This window comes from Globicephala melas, chromosome 5, assembly GCF_963455315.2.
Source record: "Globicephala melas chromosome 5, mGloMel1.2, whole genome shotgun sequence".
NCBI classification, from domain to species: domain Eukaryota; kingdom Metazoa; phylum Chordata; class Mammalia; order Artiodactyla; family Delphinidae; genus Globicephala; species Globicephala melas.
In genome coordinates, this window is record NC_083318.1 from 115950661 (window position 1) to 115974770 (window position 24110).

A 24110-nucleotide genomic window follows, 5' to 3' on the forward strand; every position below is an offset into this window, starting at 1 on the left:
GTATTCCCCTGACTACTATTGTTAGATATATGAATTGAATAAAGGTTACATTCAGAACATGTAGGAAATGGCTGGTTCTTGTTTTTTTTTGGTTTTTTTGGCTGTGTTGGGTCTTTGTTGCTGTGCATGGGCTTTCTCTAGTTGCTCTGAGCAGGGGCTATTCTTCATTGGGGTGCGCGGGCTTCTCATTCCGGTGACTTCCCTTGTTGTGGAGCACGGGCTCTAGGCACGCGGGCTTCAGTAGTTGTGGCATGCAAGCTCAGTAGTTGTGGCTCGCAGGCTCTAGAGCGCAGTCTCACACGGGCTTAGCTGCTCTGTGGCACAGGGATGGAACATGTGTCCCCTGCGTTGGCAGGCGGACTCATAACCACTGCGCCACCAGGGAAGTCCCTGCTGCTTTTTTTTATGCTTAGATATAGGGTCAAAAAGAATGGGTGACTTTAACGATTCAAAATAAGTGAATCCTTAAAATAAGTTTGGCAGCTCGATATTCTCTTTCCTAATTAGTTTTACTTTTATATCTATTTCCAAAGCAATTTTTCTGGTTAGAAAGCAATGTTTGAAAGAAACACAGAGGTGAGAATTAAGGCAAATGTTAGAGACTTGAGAACGGCATTTATATATGTGCGTGTGTATCTATAAATATATATGTATCTCTCTTTATATATCTATATCTATCTATCTATCTAATCAGTCTCTGATCAGGAAACTCCAATCTGTAAGGCCCCAAATGGTTTTAACAGTGGCAAAGATAACTTATTAACAGCCTTGTATTGCGTGTGCTCTTTAAGTACCAAAGAAAGAGAACAATGGCATAAACACTGTTCCTGCCTTTTAAGGAATATATATATTCCTTAAAATATATATATATATATTTATATATATATAAATATATATATTTTATATATATATATATATTTATATCCTCAGACAGGGCCAAAAACCTTTAATAGAAAAGGTCACTCTGAAGCATCCCAGTAGGCAAAAAGACTGGACATAGTGTCAGTTAGAAATTACCATAGGCCCTCAGTAATTGAGATAAAAACTAAGGGAACCTAAACTAATGCAAGGGTTTATTTTTCTCATGTAAAATCAAGTCCACGGGTAGATAGTTCAGGGATTGTTCAGAAGCTCCACACTATCCTTAGCATTCCAGGCTTCTTGTATGTTTCTGTTGTATCTTTCTTAATGCCCATCCTCAAGGGCACCTCATGTTTATAAGATGATTCCTGTAGCTCCAGCCATCACATTCACATTCTAGGCAAGAAGAAGGATAAAGGAGGAGCAAAAGATCTGCTCAAATTACTAAAGAACTTTTCTGGAAGCTCTGCTCATCAACTTCCTCTTATATGCCACTGTCTTCTCCTATCTGTAAGGGAGGCTGGGAAGTGAACACTTGTATCTGCTTTAATAGTGGTAGAATGGTTATTAGGTATTAATATCCAGTTTAGCAGTTTCTGTCCAGGGACTTGAGATGGTTTCATCAAATAATACTAAGTGAAAGGGGGAAAACATCTGTTGATAATAGGAAAACACACATTTCAGAATCCTGAAGTTTTTCACCATCAAGGCAAAATAAATATCCCAAAAACCTGCAAGGTGATGTGAAGTTAAGAAGCACGTGCGGCAGGATGCAAAGAGCAGAGAGGTTAAGGTTAAGACTTCGGACAAACCTCCTGCCCATGTTCATTATCAAAGAGCAGGTATGGTCAGGACCCATAATGAAGATGAAGACGCTCTCATTTTGGACAAAGAAGGAAAAGTTCTTTCTATTGCTACTTATGAGATTTCCTAAATATTTATGCTAATTTTTCAGATAAAACCTTCCAAGGTTTAAAGAAATAGCCATCTACCAGGTTTTAAACATATTTCGAGAAAGTACGCTCCTAAGGCAGACCAGCAAAAAACAATAAAGTTCCTGAACCCTGTGACATACATATGTGCTGAGACATTTTATGATAAAAAAATAATAATTATAATAGCAAATACTCCTATAGCATGTACTATGTGCTCGCCTTTAAAAGCTTGACTTCGATTTACTTAGATGTTTGCAGAAGCTTTTGCACAGTACAGGAGAAGGAGACAATGACACGGGATTTCTGACGGCATCCTCCTGACTCCTACTGGTGGCATTCTGATCTGAAACCGACGGCACAACTTCTAAAAGCACAAGGCAGCTTTGTCCTTAATGCAAGATAGACATAATCTTGGTTGACATGGAAGTACAGAGGATGCCAGTACTGGTTTCAATATTCACGAAGCTTTTGTTCTCATGAACCGTGGCAGCTTTTTAAAAAGCTTGGCTTCCCAACTAGTTCTCATGAAGATCTCCAAGCTAGTCAATGAAAGTTTGTTCAGTTGTGTCACCATTGACATCATCACGGCCAATCCATTCCTCATTGCCAATAGACTAAAACAGAGAATTGTGTAATAGGTCCATTTTTATTAAATCCATATTCCACAGCCATGTTCAAAGACTCAACAAAGGAAGTGAGACTTAGTCGATGTAAGATTTTCATTGGCAACACAGCTAAAAATCATCACTGAATTTTCTTTCCTTGGCAACACGGTATCTAACAGTGTGCTGATTGACCAAGATGCATTAAATAAAATCCATAAGGCCAGGATGTCTTTCAGGAAGACTGGTGCACAGAATAAGAGACCATTCTATCCAGCATCACTCTCAAACACCAAAACTTTTTCCAAAGCAGTATTCGTGCTAACCTTTCTTGCTGCTCCAAGACTTGGACCCGCTACAGAAATTGATTCAGGCTCTATTGTAATTCATCAAAATCACTTATGCCATTAGTTACTAGCAGGAGTGACTTAACAAAACGCTGTAATGTGGCCAATCTTGCAGCGTTGAAATGGAGATTTTTCCCTGGGTGAGACATATGTGGAAAAGAGATGACAGTGGAAACCACAGGGGCCATTGTCTGTACCGTAAACCACACTGACACAGTGCTTAGAAGCTGAGGAAACTAAAACATTTGGCAACAGAATTTCAAATTGGGGCAGCAGATAAACCAATAAGAGGGAATACAGCCGTTAGGAAAATTATTACTGCAAAAGCTGTGAACACTGTAAAACTAAATGAAAGAGCTGCTAGCTGTGGTAGCTTTTGCTGTTAATGGCTGCAGTTTCAAAACATAGGTCAGCCTCCAGGGGGGTGCCTCTCGTGAAGTAGCGACCTTTTAAACCAAATTCTGAGTAGATGGCAACTGTTCTATGTTCCAGAGAGAAAATATATATTATGTGTGCATTCATGTATACATACATAGCTCATCTGCATTTGCTTGTGAATAGATCTGTCACTTCCAGGAGTCCAAATTCCCAATCCTAGTGTTCCTGACCTGCCATAACCTTGAATCCGTCTACCTATTCAGTCTTATCTTTTATGCACTATTATTTTATTTTATGCGCTAATCTTCTGTACATTATTCCTAGCAAGAATTTTTGATCCAGCCAAACTAGTCTTCTTACTGTCTTCAGTAGGCCCCTCTTCCCACCCCTGCCTGGGTAGAATGCCCTTCCGTCTTCATTTCTTTAAGCTCCTCTCTAACCATCCTGAAGACTAACTCTCTAAAATAATTTCCCTACATTGACCATGTTCTGCTATGATCTCTAAGGGAAACCATCTGTCATCACCGTTCAGTGGACCCTAAATCATAAACTATCTCACATTTTCATTTAGCAGTGAGCATGTCTGTTTTTTTCCTCCCTCCAAATGGATTGTAACCTTCACACGGATTGGGACTTACCCTCCTTTGTACTTTAGAGAATACCAAAGACAGAGCTATGCACATTCGAGTCAGTATCACTCTCAAAACCAAAGCTTTTTCCGCAGTGACATTTTTGCCAATCTTTTTGGCTTGTCCAGCACCTGGATTTACGACAGGAACTGATTCAGGCTCATCTTTAGTGATGCATCTAAATCGCTTGTGTCATTATTTAAAATGAAGTAGCAGGAGTGAATTTTTGTGCTTTTCACAGAACTTGGTGTTATTATCACAACTTTGTTCACAGTGCACCACGAGGATGGCAGAATGCATGTTATTATTTGCATTTTAAAGATGAAGAATGTGAAGCCCTGAGATACTAAATGCCTTGTCTAAGAATAGACAAGCTAGTGGCAAGCCTGGGGATAGGGCCTATATTTCCCATTCTCAACATTATTGAAGAAAATAATTTGACATCAAAATATAATAACCAGCAATATCGATCTGGATTTTCTATACTCAGATTTTGCTAGGAATCTGCAAAGGAAACACTACCGGAGCCAGGATTTTATGGCAACTACTGTACAATAATAAAATAGTTGGGTCTCCGTTATTCACCAATTGTTCGATTGTTCAACTTCCTACTCTTTTTGGTTTCTTTCCCCAGGTTGACAAATGAAACTCAGAGTTGGTGAGCTTTCCAAGTGAAGCTTCTTGCATAGTTGAGCTATCTGGTGGCATTTAATAGCATTAAAACTGCCACTGATGATTTTTTTTTCTGTTCATTTCCACAATACATACAATGTTATGAAAAGTAAACTGTCAGAGACATGCTTACAAGTTGAGTCTCTCAAATCTTGCCCCACTTCCCTTAATACATAGGCATGAGAAGTAAGTGGGCAGAGGATGGGGCAGCTGGCTGCCACAGAACCCGCTGGCTGACTCCTTAATGGTGCTTTGGACCATTATCTATTACCTCCGTGAAAGCCTTTTCTATTTGTCCTGTCAAAGCCTCATTTTTACCTTCATTTAATTGACTGAATGAAAAGCAAAGGCCTAGCAATGAGAATGACTATATTCATGTGGTCTCTCTCTCTTTGGGCATCCCTTCACTTTCACCCCTTATAACACAGCCAAGATGTCCACTCAAGGCATCCACTGGGCTCATCCCTCAGTGCTCTGAGCTATAACAGAAAATCTAGGAAGATCTTAGGAGTGCCAGATTAAATAAAGGGCATCCTTTATTTAATCCTATTTACATTTGAATTTCAGATGAAGGAAAAAGAAAACAAATGATGTTTTAGTATAAGCATGTCCAATGCAATATTTGCGACATACTCACACACAAAATTATTCATTATTTATCAGACCAGATTTATCTGGCCATCCTGTATTTTTATTTGCTAAATCTGGCAACCCTAGGTGCACTGTTTGAAATCAAGCATGCCCAGGTCTTTCACAACTGTCCCAGATCCATGAGTCTTTTGCCCAGTGGGTCCCATTGCAGGGCACTCCCCTCTGTCCTGGATACAGCTGCTCTGTCAAAGAATACACAGAAGCAGTCATAGTGTCTGCTTTGCCCCCTTTGTCTCTGAGCTCTGCTTCAATTGTTGCTCCATGTTGAAAGCAGAAGAATCGCCCAGGTTTCAAGGTAGTGTCACAAAAGTAGAATTTCATATGCAATATTTGAATCATTACTAAAAAGAAATTAGATTTTATAGTACTGCTTATGATAGTCATTGGTTTTAATACTATGTATTACTTAGTTTGTAAAGAAATGAAGATTTCCCTCCAACTTAAAAGATATTTTAGCCAATCTCTCTAAAAAAAGAAACCTCACAAGAAAATAAGGAACTTAGTATTTAGCAACAGCACCTGAGATTTTTTTTTTTTTTAAAGACTGGGCTTGAATTCTAAGGAAATTACTGGAAATGCCATTGAAGATATCAACACCTTCAAGAAGTGATTCATGACCCATTAGCTTCCAGGTTCACATGGGCACATTAAATCTGTGTGTTGATGAGAAGGGTCTAGAAGCTGTTCATTATGCTTACAATTTATAACCAAGATATATTACAGAGATGTGGTTGTAATATTGCATGCAGGTATTAGATGGCTTGAAATCTAATAATCACTTCTCAGAAAGGTTTGCTATCTTTTACTGAAAACAAAACAAATCCCAGCTCTTTCACAGACACAGTACTATTTCTAAAATAGCTTTAGAGATGATTTAAAAATTAAGATACATCTTGCTCACCAAGTCTCATTGAACTAGTCTGACAAGTAACTAAAGAAAACTGATCCTTTGTTAAATGGAATTCATTCCTTTAAGAAAAGTTTACTGAGTGTCCACTATGCAACTGGCCCTGTTTAGGCACTAAGGCTATAGCAATGAACGGAACAGATCAAAATTACGCTTTCATGGGGTTTACTGCTACTAAGAGACAGGTGCTAAAAAGAGAATGCTTTGGAAATGCAGTTTTCTGTCTAATTTAATTATTTGATTAGCCATTTGTTAATCGGAAAATACCACTTAGTTTAAGACCTTGCTAAAAACCTTTCTAAATTATACGTATGCTCTGTGCTTTCAACAAATATTTAGAGCCCTCACAGTGATACTATGTTAATCCTCCCAGTCAGGCTGGCCCTGCTCCAATAAGATGGAAATCTTGATGCTCACTCATCTTTCTCTTCCCTTGAACGGCAAACCATGTAGCTTTACCACCTGCTTTTCCTTGGGTATGTTATCTACTGATTTTTCCATCATTCTCCGTTATTCGCTAAAGATTTTGGACCCTAGATTTTTATGCTGCTTTCCAAGCACAGTTGCACTATTTTGAGGCTTTTAATAGTCACTTGAACTAGTAAAGCATCTAACATGCTAGCCTTCCAGTTCCTTGATATTCACAACTCCAAAGCCCATAGCTCGCCTTGAGCAATCCTCTCCTCTTGGCATCTTGAGGAATGTTTTTGTGAAAAAACCCCTCCAACTCTGTACTCTCAATCTCCAACCTCCCCCCCACCCCCGTTAGGAGTGCCTTTTAGAATTACCAGCTCATCTAATCATTCTCTCAACACGTCGATTGAGCATCTGCTGTGAGCATAGCATCATGAAAGACACAGGTTGTGATAGTAAATATGAGAAACATGCTCAATGAACTTGTAATAAATAGGGTAAGAAAATAGTAGGTGAGTAATTACAAGAATGATGAACATTAGGGAATAGCGTGTAGGTGCAAGGGGAGCTTACCTAGCCAGGGGGCATAAGAAGATTTCTCTGAGAAGCTTGTCTCTGAGACCGTTTCTACAGTTAAGTAGAAACAGAAGAATGAAGAGAAGTTAGCCAAGCGAAGCATGAAGAAGGGTATTCCCACAGAGAGATCAGCATGTTTAAAAACTCGGAGGTCTTGGGGCTTCCCTGGTGGCGCAGTGGTTGAGAGTCCGCCTGCCGATGCAGGGGACATGGGTTCGTGCCCCGGTCCGGGAAGATCCCACATGCCGCGGAGTGGCTGGGCCCGTGAGAAAAAAAAACAAAACTCGGAGGTCTGAGACAGTTGTATTTTTACGGTTGCAAAAGAATTTATCATATCCCAGTGAGTCTGGGGCGTGGACGCAGTGCCCAAGAATAAAGAGGCTGATAGAGCTTATTGGGTCAGTGCTTAAGGATTTTGAACTTATCCTAATGGTAATAAGCAGTGTTTGCCCAAACTAGACCTCCTAGTCAATCATATAATTTACTCTGACCAGTATCTATGACATCTTTGAACCCCAAGCCTGGAGCAAATGAAAAATCTACCTCCTGTAATCTTTTTCCTTGGTAGCTCTGTGCTATAGAGGGAAATTGCACAGCTATGTTGATTGGCGTCGTCGTAATCCCTGCCTTCCCAACTCATTTGGAATGTTTTGTGTCATGTATTGCTGTCTTCACTCCTCAGCTCCCTCATTCTTTTCAATGAATAGTCCAAACCATGTCCATCCTTTGTAATCATCTGCCCCCCCAATCCCACCCCACACACAGATGGCTTTGTTTCCAATACAAGCTGGACCACTGAGCAGGAACTACTCAGTGTCATACTCATGCCTACCTCAACATGACCCACAGCCTCGCTTCCACAATTACCTCCTTGCCTCCATTCATAGGCTGAAGGTCCTTTTCCCTACTCAGCACCTATGTCTCTACTTTTACTTATGACTTTTTTTTTAAGTTTTTTTTTGATGTGGACCATTTTTAAAGTCTTTATTGAATTTGTTACTGTTTTTTTTTTAATATATATATTTTGGGTTTTTGGCCACGAGGCATGTAGGATCTTAACTCCCCAACCAGGGATTGAACCCGCACCCCCTGCATTGGAAGGTGAAGTCTTAACCACTGGATCGCCAGGGAAGTCCCACTTTTGACTATTTTCTCATAGCTTGCTCCTTTATTTATCCCTTCACTCTTCTGAACCCTTAGCTTGCCTACCACCCTGTCTTTTCTTTCTGTAGGGTGTAGGCAATTTCTTTGTATTTCACATCACACTGTCATGGAATAATCTGTTTTTACAGCAGTCTTGCCTCATGGACCATACGCTCCTTGAGGGTGGGGACCACGTGCTGCACCTTCTGTCCACAGACATCACCTCTTTCTCAAGGCAAAACTTTCCTCCCTTCCCAGGCCTTTCTGAAACAGAACACAAGGTGACAAGTTTCTTCCTCATTCCATATATGTCTTTGAGGTTTTATATGTACTAATAAAACACAATACAAAGAGTATCTTGTATACAAAAGACTTTCCAGCAGGGAAGTTATGTTTAGGTAGTTAGGATAGCCTTGGGGCACTTTAGAGAAATGCCTAAACTCAAGGAGTCCCCTGGCGTTTTGTTACAGGCGGGCGGCTGGGCTGAGGAGCCTTTGGGAGGAAGGTGGAAATACTGGTGAGAAATGAGAAGGATGCTGGGATGCTACCTATAGGACTTGGCCATGAGCCCAAAGGTCCTATATTCAAACACTGAGTGTCTGGGGCCAAAACAGAGGCCAGAGAGAATCAGAAACTTGGTTGGAAGGTGTGGTGAGACTAAGAAGCCACAGGTCTCTAGTGATGGGAAGAAAGGAAGAGGAATGGGGAAGAAAGGCATGTTCCCCACGCCCAGGGGAGCCTCTCATAACTAACGACACACAGAAGTCAAGGATTTTCTACCTTCAATGATCTGGCTTCAGTGGTATTTATTTGCTTATGTTCTGAGTCTGGAGTGTAGCAAAACTGTCTAGTTTTACCGAAAGGGAAGCCTCCAGTTGAGCTGGATGCCCGTCTACCGTGCTGTCAGAGTCCCGTGTGCCCGCCTCCATCTCAGCCCTCACTGGGACTGCTGCAGAGGATTGTGGCAGGTTGAGCACAACAAGGAAGATCCCTGCTCTGGGGGCAAGTTCATCCGTCCAGTGGCGGATCCTTTGCTAATTAATTCAAAGCCACCATGTAAGCTGGCAACAGCCCTGGACTCAGCACAACATATGACCTCACAACACTATGAGGCTCACAAAGGCAGGGTCATTTCTTATCACCTTTCTGCCTCTAGCACATAATAATAATAGCTAACGCTTGTTGAGGTTCCGTTAATATCTCCAAGTTATACATAAGAACCTAGTCACTGAAAAATCAAGAATTTTGCCCAAGGTTATACACCTGGTGTTCAACTAGGATTCAAAGCTCTATTGCATTTTTAAATACCATGCATAGTACCAGGCATCTAGTAGGTTCTCCAAATAAACATAAATCATATGTAGACCAGAAACAGTTGAATGTAGGCAATTTCATATGGTTCATCTTGATAAGTGCTTGGTGGTGGTTGTTCCAGTTATGAAAGATATTAATGTTCATTAATGTTATGCTTTAGAGTAGGGAAGAAATGGATTATGATTTTGTTGTAAATTTGGATTTTTCACGTAGTCTGTATTTAGTGTTACAGGAGCTGCTTTTTTCATGACAGAGTTTAGCCATATTGAGGCGAGCAGGTGAACTTTGGGGAGAAGGCAAAGGAAAAATGGAAGGAGACAGTCTGGGCAGAGAGTAGAACCCAAGACAAGAATAGAGAGAAGGGTAGTGGGTCCCGAATCCTGTCTTGAGAAATGTGGTCAGTGTTAGGCTGGAGGTGGGTGACTTGTTTTTAAAACAGTATTGTTTATGAACTAAAGCCATCCACTTCAATGCCACTATTTAACTGCAGTGACTCAAAGGTCCAGCTTCTCAATGTTTTACCTCACATCCTATAGGGAGAAAAATTTCCAATCTGTGTGTATCCAAATGGTACACTTTATCCACAAGACCCTCTGTAGGCACACGCACACACAAAGCTTTAGCAACACACACACACAATTAATGCTGGCAGAGGTTAACTACATGAGACTAAGTTGCCAATTACACAGCATAAGAGCTAATCTCCCAAGTGATTGATGTCTATTAATAATGAAAGGCGTCTGTTTCCAAATTTTTAAAAAATTCGTCTGTTTTTATTTCTTCTGGACTATTTTCTTTGGAGCTGTTTACCTTCTCCTGCAAGGCAGAGAGCCCCACAGATACATATGCAGGCCACTTTGTCTACGTTGTGTGATTAGAGGGACATGGCCGTGTTTCCAAGAGGAGTTGGGTGGGTCACAGATAAGCAGCTAGACAACAGGCAACAGTTGGCCTAATTCTTCCAGGCACTCTGACTCAGGAAGAAGGCTTCAGAACATCTGCTCAAGAATGTTTTATTTCTCAGTGATGTGGAAAATACATGCATGAAAAATGAGAAATGAAAGTCATTCCAGAAGGGTGAGTGAAGGTTTGTGAGTGAAGGGTTTTGTGGAGAATGCTTTTGGTTCACCAAGGGAGGAGATTTTTATAATCTAGTTAAAGCTCTATGTAATCTGGCAAATGAAGATTTTAATTACCAACATTTTAATGAGCCGTAGGTTATCACTAGGGGATTCACTGCAGCCCTCTTGCTGTGATTTCTAGGACCCTCAGACTGTTGACAGTTAGAATTGCTTCACGATGACCCTACGACTCACCTATTAGGTCATAAATGATATGGGACTTTACCCTCCTCCCTGGTGGGCATGAGTCACAAAATCACCATATAATGTGTCCCATGTAGACAGACTGGCTGTCCTTTCCTGAGCAGTGAGAGGGCTATTGAAGACCAAAGCTTTGTAGAGTTTTTAGGCAGTTTTGTGTTGTGGTTTCTCATTTAAAAGTTACCTGCATTCTCCTGATTTTAGGTCAAGGTTAAATATTGTCTATTAAGAATTTCATTCTCTTAAGTAACAAATGAAAACATACAAGTCTCAAGATCGCGAACTGAAATTTGTCAGACACCAAGGAAGCCGTTCCTGGAGACACAAGTGACTGTACCCTCATTTAACTTCAAATTCCTTCAGGATCCCAAATGCTACCTGTCCCAGAGTCTTCCAGAAATCATTAGAATCCACCTTGAGTATACTTCCCTTTTGGCCATACTTGAGGGAGAGGTAATAGTTTTCGGGGGATAGAAGGGGTCACAATTTCGGTTGCCTGTTAGACTTGGGCAGAGTTGTTTAAAGTTCAGCGCACTCTTTAAAAATGCAAGTAAAAGAAACCCCAAAGCCGCCGCCTACTGCTCGCCATCCTCCCCCCTCCTCCCCCGCAGAGACCGCGTAACCTAATGAGCTGAGGTTTGTGGATGCGATGGGAGTCGCCTGCTAATAGTTGTGTTTAAAATTCCTGCTTCTTATCTTATTTACTGATTGATGGGAACGTGACTTCGCAGACCTTCCTCCCCAACCATGGGACCATCCTTCTCCCGGGCGGAGTGAATCACTGGACCCAGGGAACATCGCACAACACGTTCGCTTCCTCGTTAAAATCCCCACTGACCGCAAACTCGCCGGATGCGCAGCCCCCCGGGGAGCGTCTGCATTGTGTCTTATCAGAACCACCTGAAGAGCCCGGCCACACAGGGCGGCCTTCCTTCATTTCAAATCCACGGGGTCGTGGGAGGGTGGTACTTGTCAGCCCACTCCAGCCTATGACAAAAGGCATGCCTGTGTCTTTATTTTTCTACCACTTTTCTTCTTAAATCAGCCTCCCCGGTTGGAACAAAATAAACAAATAAACAACAAGTCTCGGGGTTACTCTCAAAGAGATCACGTTTTTAAAAAAAAAAAATCCATTGATTTCCTACGGCCAGTGTTTTTTTTTCTTGTTTTTCTTTTTCGGTTCTTTTTTTTTTTTTCTTTTCTCCTCCCCCTGTGGATTCTGAAAAGAAATAAGCGGCTGTAGGCATGGCCTGTGGCTCTCTGGTCGTGCTCCTTGGGTGGTCTGAGCCGACTTTATGATTTATTCAGCTAATGGGAAGGGAGCATGACCCCCAGTGGCCACAGAAAGAGAGCTGCATGTGGGTTTAATGCTTTCACCACAAAAATGTCTGCTATGACTAAGCTCTGTGGCTGAAGTCACTGTCTGAATGGTGCTAAAAAGGAACTTAGGCATTAAGTGTGCACTATTTACTATAGATCGGCTCTTGGGATTAGGCCAAGGGGTTCTTACTCAGTTTCAAAGAATAGCATGGAAGCTGCTAGGAAAATTAGAGCTGTGCAATTTATTTTTACCAGTCTCCCTGGTGAGTTACCCGCTGAAGGATTTACCTCATATGCTTTTTTTTTTTTCTCTCCTCTGTTACTAAAGAGTCATTTAAAACGTGCCAGTTGGTGCATTTTAGAGAGTTATAGGGGAGGTATCCCTATTTTTTTTATTGTTGATCACAGCCGTGAATCACTAGGTGATTGTCTTTAATGTTAATTTGAAACTATAAAAGAATGCCTAATATTGAAAGAAAGAGAGCGAGAGAGAGCGAGAGAGCGAGAGCGAGAGCGAGAGAGAGAGAGAGAGAGAGAGAGAGAGAGAGCGAGAGAGAGAGAGAGAGAGCGCGCGCGAGAGAGCGCCCAAGGCCGTGGAGAAAGTTCCCTTTGCCACACGCTGCCTGGCTAGAGAGGCCTCTTTGATCCAGGGAGGTTGCCCCTCCCTGACAGCAATGTTATTGGTGCAAAGAAATGAGCACATTTTGCTCCACGTTGATTCTTTTGCCGGAGAGAAGGGGACGGATGGAGTGGAGAGGGGGGAGACCTGTTTGTAATTGTGACTAAGATGGATGGCATTTACAGTCAGTCAGTATAATACCTGCTGTGAAAATTCCAGCACGTTTGCCTCTGCTGGACCCGCAAATGTGCAGCGTTGAGAAGTGAATCCCTCTGATGTTTGTAGCTTGGGTTTCTCGGTCCAAAATGCAGTGAGCCTTTTTGAAGCCTTGATTGTAATTTGGACTTCAAGGTCCAGGGAACACCAGGGCCGGTCCAAGTCACTGTGAAGTTTGAAAAACTTCACACGTGTGAAAGTCCCACATGACTTAGCTGCCTGGCGATTGTAGCTTCAACCAATTGAAAATGACTAGACTTTTCTCTCGTGCCAGCCGGAGTTCATTACTACAGGAGCATGGACCCCTCCGCCCCCAACTCCCCACCCCCAGATACGCTTAGGGACTCCGGTTTCTGCTCCACGTTTTCCCCTGTAAAAGCATTCTCCTTGTATCCTTGCACATCAATGTCATTTCGTGTAATAAGGGTTAGCAACTGAGACTTCAGGGCTGAGCTCATTCCCCATTCGTTTCAGTCTAATTATATGTTCCATAGGCCTTTGTGAGCCTAAACACATATTCAGCCAGGCAGGCCTTCATTTTCCCCATCCGTGAAATGGAAAGAATACTCAGGGCTGCATCAGCCTGGTTGGCTGTTGGGCCCCTTGAGATTAACAAGGTTATCAAAAGAGAGTACTTGACCTGTCATTTTTCCCAGGCCTGAGAAGATAGTCAGGGTCAAGAAAACCACTTTCCTAAGGCATTCTGTTCTCCGTGAAGGTAGATTAAATAAAAAATAAGTAAATCCCAGCATCCCATCTTTTCATTTTGTCTTGTTTCCCATCTCCTTTTCTTCATTCTACAGATCCTAAGGAGGAGATCTCCTTCCTCCAAAGGGTGATTAGTATAACAATAAGACACCTACTGAGAAAACAGAAATACCTCATTTAAACTAAACCTAAATAACAAGGTCCTACTGTATGGCACAGGGAGCTATATTCAATATCCTGTGATAAACCATAATGGAAAAGAAGGTACAAAAGAAGGTATATATATGTATAACTGAATCACTTTGCTGTACAGCAGAAATTAACACAACATTGTAAATCAACTATACTTCAATTAAAAAAAAGAAAAAACCTAAACAAAACCTAAATGCAATGTGATATCCTGGCTTAGATCCCAGAACAGAAAGAAGACATTAGTGGAAAAACTGGCAACATCTCAATAAAGTCTGTCACAGAGTTAATAGTGTTGTACCAATGTTAATTTCTCGCTTGGGATGCAGGTACCATGGTTATGTAAGGTGTTCCTTTTAGCAGGAGCTGGATGAAGCGTCTACAGAAACTCCATACAATCTCTGTTTCTCTTCTGTAAGCCTAATATTATCTCAAAATAAAACATATTTTTAAAAACCCACCACAAACTATTATTGCCTGATTAATTTGAGGCCCTGATTGATAACCCCTATCTCTTCCCCACACCCACCCACCCCCCATACCCCAGGCCATTTTTGGTAGCTGTCTAGAAAGCTTATTTGTGTAATAGAGTTTAGGGGGCTGCTAATGCAACCCAACTCTTACTGTCTTATTATTCTCGCAGAACTCTCATTAGTTGCCTGCACATGTTAGTTACATGTTACACATACTGTAGCAAGCAATTTGGGCCTCTTCTACCTTCTATAAGGACCTTGCTCAATGTGAGAGAAAAAGAAAGCTGTTTATAAATAAAAGCACCAAAATAAAAATGGTGATACCATTCAACGTATTAAATGTGACATTGTTTTTGCGATACAAGGCGGTTGTTTTTACTGCATTCATCCACGAGCTCTGATGAGGCCTTCTTGCCAGATGTCACACCTCTGGGACTCAGCACAACACCAGGCATATTCGTGCTCAGTAAATATTTTCAGGACTGAATGAAGCTCCGCACACATTTCACATGAGCAAAAGAGCCACAGCCGTCACATCGAGGACAGACTATTGATGACAGAGGTTCAGTGTGCACTGAGTATTGTACTGTTTTTCTTTCTGAGTGTCTTTCCAGCCCAGACCATAAAGGCAGGATGAGTAGCGAACGCCAGGGAGATTCCCCCCTGAAATATAACTGCCTTTCAGGCCATTTTGAAGCACAAGGTCGTTTTTTGGCATTGCACGTTCATCCTTGGGTAGAGAGAGGTGAGGGAGAGGGAGAGAAATGTGAGAAGAAGAATTGCAAGGGAATGAGAATAAGGACCAAAGGAATCTTCTGCTCTGGGGTGGGTTTCCCACCCTAACCTCCGAGTGAATCGAGCAGGGCAGATAGATCCGTCTCCTTCTGCCTGTTTCTGGCACACAGGTGTTTCAGCTTTATTCAGCCAGGAAGCAGCTTCCCCCCCGCCTCGTTTTTCCAGGGGAGGGAGTTTTGGGGAGGTGGGAACACCCACGATTGTTTCTCAGAATAAGAAGGAGGCAGGGGTTGGGGGAGGGATCCCAGCCCACCCACCGCTTATAGATTCGCTGGCTTTCCTGCGGGTCAGCCTTCTTCTGCAAGGTGTAAATCAGAGGGCAGATCCATGATCTGGGAAGTTTTCCAGATGCATGTCGCACAAAGGCCCATGTGTTCTCAAGGTGCGGAAATCACATGCCATCGGAGCAGGTCTGGGACACCAGACCTGTGTTGGGACATGTCATCCTGTCTTCAGGTCCTCCACTTAGTGGAGAATGATGTTGCAGACGCGGTGCAGGAGCTCGGAAGCCCAGGGAGTGGACGGTTAAGAAAAGCCGCCTTGTGTCCCACCCACCCCCACCCCCCCGCGGCGGAGGCTGCAGACGGGCCTGATGGGCTGCTCCACGGACGTCAGTGCCAGACAGTGCCTGCCAGATGTGCTGGCGAGGGCGGGACCCACGAAAGTCAAGGGGGAAGCAGCTCCAAACAGGCCAGCACAGCACCCGGGTGTCTCTGTGGTTCGGCTCCCCCGCCGTGAACTTGGCGACAGCACCAAATCGACAGAAAATGTTCAGTTTCTTGCTCCTTCCGTCTGTAATTGACCCTGACTGTAGGACCTAAGCAGTTAAGCTGCTTGGGCATGTATATATTTTTCACTCCCTCTCCCATTTTGAAAGTGAATTTTCCAGGCGGAATCTAACTGAGAGTAAATTGTTTTCTGGAAAGTAAATCATATGTTAGGAGGTTACATTAACTTCCAGATCATTTGGGTGACATTTGGTTATTTCCCGCCCCTGTCTGGAATTAATATTGCATCCAGAAATCTCTGAAGGAAGGGCTTATTCATAGGGAACAAACACTTCCAGTTGTGTTAACTTCTCTCTTTTTCGGATCCTTTCATGTTCCTTTGAATAGAATTCTTTTCCTTCGTTTGTTTGGAGTGACAGCTATGTCTTGTCACCTCCATCAGACTTTCTATGCTCTGAATTTATTTTCTCTTAGCAATTGCTCTTCTAGAGCTTGTTTCGATGTTTTACTCTTACTTATCCTCACTACACGGGGTAAACATGTTTTCGGTGACTGCTGGGAATGTGGAAACTTACCTTTTTTTGCTCAGTTGTCATCATTATTCTTAGGCTGGTATCCTGGTACAACTACTTCTTCTTTTAATAACATAGCTCTGTTCCCTTTTGTTCCCCTTAAGTTAATGACTCCATTTCTCTGGCATTTGTAACAAGCCACCTCCATTCCTTTTCGGAAGCTGTTAGCATATAAAATACAATTAATTAGTGAGATAGGGAATGCAGAGTAAAGACTAACAGGGCAGGAAATAGGTTTGGGATTCTACAGAGGATATTGCATTTAGCCCCAAAGGCTCCAGAAATAACCCATAATAGGATTGTGAATTATGGAAATTCCATTCTCTGGAATCCATTTGAGGTCATAATTCAACTGGAAATTATCTTGGTTTTTCTGGCTTATTTTCCCACCCTATTTGCAATCCTGTTTTCTAGTCTCCCTCAAAACCACTAAATAAATTCCAGACATATAACTCTATTAAGAAAAATAAATTTCTTATCCACCTGTTAACTGGACCCCAATGCTTGGGAGGTTGAGACCTGAATATACTTTAGCTCACTCTGCTTTCTAAGCCCAGCATTAAAGGGGAGAGGAGTAATGGATAAAACTGGAAATGCTTTTTTGTACTTGAAAAAATTTTAACCTAATAATCTTTAAATATTTTTTATCTTTTTCTACAAAAATACCCCACATTCTTGGGCTTCCCTGGTGGCGCAGTGTTTGAGAGTCCGCCTGCTGATGTAGGGGACATGGGTTCGTGCCCCGGTCTGGGAAGATCCCACATGCCGCGGAGCGGCTGGGCCCGTGAGCCATGGCCGCTGAGCCTGCGCGTCCGGAGCCTGTGCCCCGCGACGGGAGAGGCCACAACAGTGAGAGGCCCACATACCACAAAAACAAACAAACAAACAAAAATACCCCACATCCTTTTCTAAGCAAAGTGAACTGTACCACCTGCACCAAAATCAGAAACTTGCTTTAAAGTTATAGCATTAATAATGGTGTTTTCATCTTTCCCAAAGTAGAAGCTAGCATGATACAGTGAACACTTTATTCAAAACCACAGTCAAATGAAAAGTATTAACACTTGGACAGGTAGGTAGAGGCTGAAGATGAAATAGTTTTTCAGTGAGATGATCTTTATGATAGTCAAAAAAACAGTGAGAAGCAAAATTTTTAAAACCATTTTTAATATTTATAATTTACGGACAAGTCCAGTCATATTTTAGTCTGTAATTCAGCAAAGGAATAAATATAGATAATTTTTGCATTTACTTAATAGATACCAATATTCTTTGGATTCCTTTTTCATATATAATTGTTTGCAGGTCCAGCTGCATTGTTATCACCACACGTAGCATCATTTCCGATATGACAAGTCACGACCTGCACATTTAAGCATTTGTGAATGTAATTTTGCAATATCAGTGGTTTGGAAGTGATTCACGAGGTGCCTGACGTGTAGCGATCTCTAATTTTGCTAAAGAGTGTATTTCGGGGAGGCTTTGGAGTTAGAGCCAAAGTCAAGTCTTGGCTCTGTTACCAGTGACGAGTGACCTTGAATTAGTTACTGAACCTTTCTGGACCCCATCTTGGGGTCATAATAACACCTACCTCATAAGGTTATCATGATGATTGAGTTCAATGAAATGCAAGGTAAAATGCCCATGCTTGGTGTTTGGTGAGTAGTTGAAAAAATGTGAAAAACTTCTAATGAATGAATCGCAAAACCTGTGAGGTTTGTGTCAGCTGTAGGTCACTCAGTTTTGTGAGCGAGCAAGTATCATGGCTCAAGTCAGTATATGTAACGCGAATATAGATTTATAATTGTATTGTTTTCTACTCCACAAACAGATTAACTTTCAGGAGTAAATTATTTTCTTTATTAAAAAAAAAAAAAAAAAAAAAGGCCAGAAGAGAAAACCAAGAGGTTGTCCTATAGATGGATGCTGAGAAAACATGGAGAAGATTGAGGAAGTGACAGGTCTCAGCCGGCAGGTAGAAGTGTAAGGTGCATCACAGCAGAATGTCAATCCATTCGTGAATTGGAGGCATGATGCAAATATATCCACCTTATGCCCCATTTTTGAATAAAAAGTAACGCATAAAATTATTTCAGTAATTTCTCCCACCAAGACAAAAGCTATCAGGGTGAGATAGAACTTGGGTGTTGGTGAAAAGAGTCATTCATTTGCGGTCTGAGGCTCAACGCAAGAAACATGTCAGCTTCAGCGGGAATACAATTTAGGAGAACATATGAAGCCCATGGAATGTTGTAAATGCCCGAATTTGGGAATTTTTACCACCTTAGTTAGATCTACCGTGAAAGCCATCAGCTACGTGAGTACGCAAGGGTCTGTTATCATTTCAAGCACTTGTATTGCCAGCTATTCATCACGTTACTGGATATCAAAGAATTGCATATATGATAATAGAGTCAGTGCGACTTCTAAGGGGTGAATATTCAACAGAGTGGCTTTTCCTTTTCAATACAACCTGTCACTTCTTTCTCCATTCTTCATAAAAGCCTCACATCCCTTTCCTACCCCAATCCTTATCTCTATCCCATGTCCACACAGACATGAAGATGGTTATGGCAAAAGGAATGATATGGGCAACAAAGGGAACAGCTGAGATCACAGGATGCTAGGGTTGGCAGGAACCTGAGAAATTATTAGTCTGACGTCCTCGTTTGGCATATCAGAAAGTCTTGGTTCTGAGAGGCAAAGTGACTTTCAAAGCCACAACATTTAATGTGATATCTGACATTAGAACTCAGGATTCTTTTTTTTACTTTAAAAAAACTTAAAAAAAATTTTATTGGAGTATAGTTGATTTACAATGTTGTGTTCCTTTCAGGTGTACAGCAAAGTGACTCAGTTATACATATACCTATATCCATTCTTTTTCAGATTCTCTTCTCATATAGATTATCACAGAATATTGAGTAGAGTAGGACTCAGGATTTGTGGTTCCATTACCTCCTATCTTCAACTGATACCCAACTGGCCCCAGTTCCACCTCTACCGGGCCTGTCACCCTTCTCTTGTTCTGACTTGGTTGTATTTTTCCATTGCATAATTCGAACATGACCAAAAAAAGCAAGTGAGAAATTGGACAATTTATTTAACCTCACACATTGACCAAATTAGTTAGGATGTCACCAACTCGAATGCTTTCTTATCCTTAGTTCGTTGAGGAAAATAACATTTGTTTTGAACTTGTTCTGGACTGGGTAATTTTTATTTATATATTTGAATTCTGTACCACTTGGTATGTTTTGAGTAATCAAGATATCAATTTAAATGTGAGCATTAATTTAGAATATAATGACCGGTAACAGAAAATTGAGGGCAATAAAATTTGATACTTGATAGTTTTCAATTCTTTGGAGAGGGTGTTAGCGTTCTTGCATAGCCTATGCTTCAAGTCTTCCAACAACCCTTAGAACTAAATTGCTACAGTAGTACACACCCTTCTGGGAGACTTCCACAAGTTATTGGGAATCATGTTGATGTGATTGATTTATAGTTATGTCCTCATTTGTTGTCTTATAAGCTTTCTGGTATAATACTGTCATCAGTCATGGTGGAAGGTTTATTATTTCTTTGGATTCGTCCTCTTGCCATTAACCACTATTTGTCACTCTTCCATGTGACAGGTCTCTCTCAGACAAGACTTTCAGACTTCTGCATAATTTTACCCTTTGTCTTGTCTTTATTATCTTGTTAAGCTCTCCCAAAGGAAGTTTTCCCAGTCATAGATGAAGATTTCGTTCTTCCGATTTTTTATTCCCAATGATGTCTCATGTCATGTTGACACCGTGACATCAACAGGCAGCAATTTTTTATTTGAAAACCATCAGTATGCCATGGGAGTCCCTCCAAAGAGATTTTTAGCTTCTTTCTATTTTCTTAAGAATCTTTTTCTTCTTTACTAACCTGAACCACCGTTTGGGAGATTGAAAAGCATAGTATTACTAATAAAATGAGTGAGGATTTATTGAGTGTTTACCATGTCCTAGCCACTCTGCTCAACACTCCAACTAAGTCCTTACAACAAGGTAAGAGATAGAGAGGTTCTATGTTAGTCGTTTTATAGATGAAAAGCATCTAGGCTCCAATAAGTCACATAGCTCAGGGTCCTCTAACATTAGTAAGTGGCAGAGCAGGACCGGAAGCCAAGTATACCTGACTTAATCATTAGGGCTCTGAACCATCATAATATACGCTTCCCTGCTGACTCGCCTTAGCTCTGCTGCGAGGTTTCACACTTAAGTTAGAGTCTCGGTAGTTACTTTAGGGCAAGTGTTATTGATGACAGTGGTGTTCTACAGTGGCTAATCTTTACAAACGATACAAAAGGAATCTGAGCTTCAGAAGTTTCCTTTGTTAATTTTTATTTTATATTGGAGTATAGTTGATTTACAATGTTGTGCTGTTTGCAGGTGTACAGCAAAGTGATTCAGTTATACGTATACACAAATCTATTCTTTATCAGATTCTTTTCCCATCTAGGTTATTACAGAGTATTGAATAGAGTTTCCTGTGCTAGACAGTAGGTCCTTGTTGATTATTCTATATATAGTAGTTTGTATGCATTAATCCCAACCTCTTAATTTATCCCTCTCTCTCTCTTTCCCCTTTGGTAACCGTAAGTTTGTTTCCTGTGTCTGTGAGTCTGTTTCTGTTCATTTGTATCATTTTTTTAGATTCCCCATATAAATGATATCATATGACATTTGTCTTTCTCTGACTGACTTATCTTTACAAACAATACTAAAGGAATCTGAACTTCAGAAGTTTTTGAAAATCCTACATTTCAAGTAGCCTCTGACTAATTCAATACATACTTTTGCATACATTATATGAATGGATAAATAAATAAATTATATATATGCATTTCCTTGTTCTTTAATAAAATTTATAGAAGCCTCCTGTGTTCTATGACTCCATCCTGACGCACATTGCAAACTCACTTTTAAACAAAAGGCATCTTTTAAAGCAAATAACTCAAAGTAATGAATCCCAACATTTTCCTTGCCATTTCACAGCATTTATTTTTAAGAACCCCTCATGCCAAAGGCTTCTGTTCTACCAAATTTTAGTTGTTAAAGTTCAAGGCATTAATTTCATCTGTTTAAGGAGTTGGACAACTATGAATCAGAATCAATGCTTTGCATGATTGAGAGCTACCAAGTTTGGTATGAGTGCTTTTAGAGCCTAGAGACTTATTAATGAACTAAATGATGAAACAGAACATTTAAATTTAATGACTGCTTACAATGTAATTCCACATTTTTCCCCAAGTCTGTATGGAATGAAGGGCCTCACTGTCCTATATTAGGACAGCCTCCCTAATTGCCTCAGTTTCCCGGGAGGCACACCCAGTGAGGGCTGAGATCCTTTCGAGCCTGCCTGCAAGTGGTAAACTAAGAAGTTAAATAACTCACTCAAATGACACAAAATGATAAAACTCAAGTTAGCCTTTCTAACGCTACGAATTAGCATTAGACAGGCGCTAACGCAGGAACCAGAGCTGTGAGGCTGTGCTCTGTGTGGGTAGAGACCCAGCATCAAATCACCACTTTTATGACTCTTTGTAACCCAGAACTCGGATATCTGGGACCAGAACTTTCCTTTTCTCCTTGACGTGGTTCCTTTTCTGAAAAGCATGGAGAAAGAGGCTGGGCAATGTGTCTGAACACATTATTTTACCACTGCTTAGTTGCTCCTTAATTATTTTACCACTACTTAGTTGCTCCTTACTTCTCTCACTGTAAACAAGGACATTTTCTTTTTTAACTAGGACCAAAATTCTCCCTTCTCTTCCTTGTGGTGGGGCAAGAAACACATAGAGATGCACCTTATGAAACAGGTGCGAGAAGAGATCAGGGCTGGAGATGCCTGTCTCTCCTAAGAGTTCATAGAAAGCTGCTCCTAACACATAGAGCAGCTGCTCTTATGAAGTAAAAAACCACATTGGTTCTTTCTTTAGGTCTGAATGGAGTTGGTTAAGCTTTCAGCATAAGTGTGAAAAAAGGCAAGAGAAAGAAAGGCATATTCTTGTTAAGCGACTGTAAGTGAAAGAGATGGAGGAGGACCACGTCACCAGTTATAAAATGTTTAAAACTCGGGCTTCTCTGGTGGCGCAGTGGTTGAGAGTCCGCCTGCCGATGCAGGGGACACGGGTTTGTGCCCCGGTCCGGGAAGATCCCACATGCCGCGGAGTGGATGGGGCCATGGGCCATGGCCGCTGAACCTGTTAGTCCGGAGCCTGTGCTCCGCAACGGGAGAGGCCACAGCAGTGAGAGGCCCGCGTACCGCAAAAAAAAAAAAAAAAAATTAAAACTCATTAATGAGAGGATGTGGTTTTCATTAATTTCAGGACTGTCATCTAAAAGGAACTTCACCAAAGGGATAATATTACAACAAATCGAATGTGCAACATCTCAGCATCAGGGAAAATCATAGCAACATCCTCACCTCCTTTCAATGCCCAGGAAAAATGTATTCAAAGTATCAACGTTCATCAGTCATTTCTAACAATGTACATTTCTCTAGTGCCTTCGATATCTGTCCTGAAAGATGAAAAGAGACAGCCAGGACCCCAGTTATCAAATCTTTGAGCTGTTACCTATCTCTATGTTGAATTTCTTAATGATTTATGCATGAAGAGACTCCAGGCAAAAGCATATTTCATTATTGGTGTTCATTCATTCATTCGTTCACTGTTACTAAGGATGCCAGATGCATTATCTCCCAGCACAGCATTCTGGGAAAAGCTTGTTGGAGCTCCTCCATCCTTAACACAAAATCTAAGTCAGGGACACGCTCAGGCAACTCACTCCCAACTCTTCCCCTTTGGCTTTCCCCTCTGGTTTCCGTTTGGCGTTTGGAAGGGCAGCTTAGGTATGGGACTCATCTTTAGGCTCCACTTTATTGCACTAGTTTCAAAACTGGGAAAGTTAGAATGCACAGAGAAAAAGCGTCCTAAATCAGATAGATGAGAATCTGATTTCCAGTTGAATTTTGAATGTGTGATCTCTTTTCTCAATCAGAGCTTCATTCATCATTACAGTGGCCCATTTATGAGTCCCTAAAGACTCCATGTGGGGTGACTCTATGTGGGTGTGGGGAGGGGTGAGTAATTTACAGTGCTCTGGACCTGACAGGTCATTCATATTTCTAAGGTTTATTGGTAATTGACATACCCATAATATAATAACCTGGGTAAATTGGTTTAACCTGGACTTCTAATGGCAAATTTTAATGTTGGAAACGTGATTTTTGTATTCTACTTTGTTCATTAAATTTCAAAGTTAAATATATTCTAAATATTCCTGACCGTAGATACAGTGAGAATGTGGATTTCCTAAAGTGTAAGTATTCGAGCTTGAGTCTATTGGAAGCTCAATAGACAATAATGAGACCTCCCAGAAAAAAAAAAGTGCTATGTGTTTTTAAAATGAAATTACACATGTGAAGGAGAAGACTATTTGGTGGTATTGGGGGTGGGAAAAGATCACTAAATTTGGCCTTTGCTGGTTTGAACCATTAGATGTTGCTAGAGGGCATTAAAAAAATAAAAACCTGATATAATAAACAGACAATATTACTCTATGGTCAGAAATTTCCTCATTTGCAAAATGGAGATAATAGTAATGTCTACTTCAGGAGTTGTGAGGATTGAATGAATACATAATAATAATGATAATAGTCATAAAAATAATGTGTTAGCACAGTGTCTAACATATAGTAGT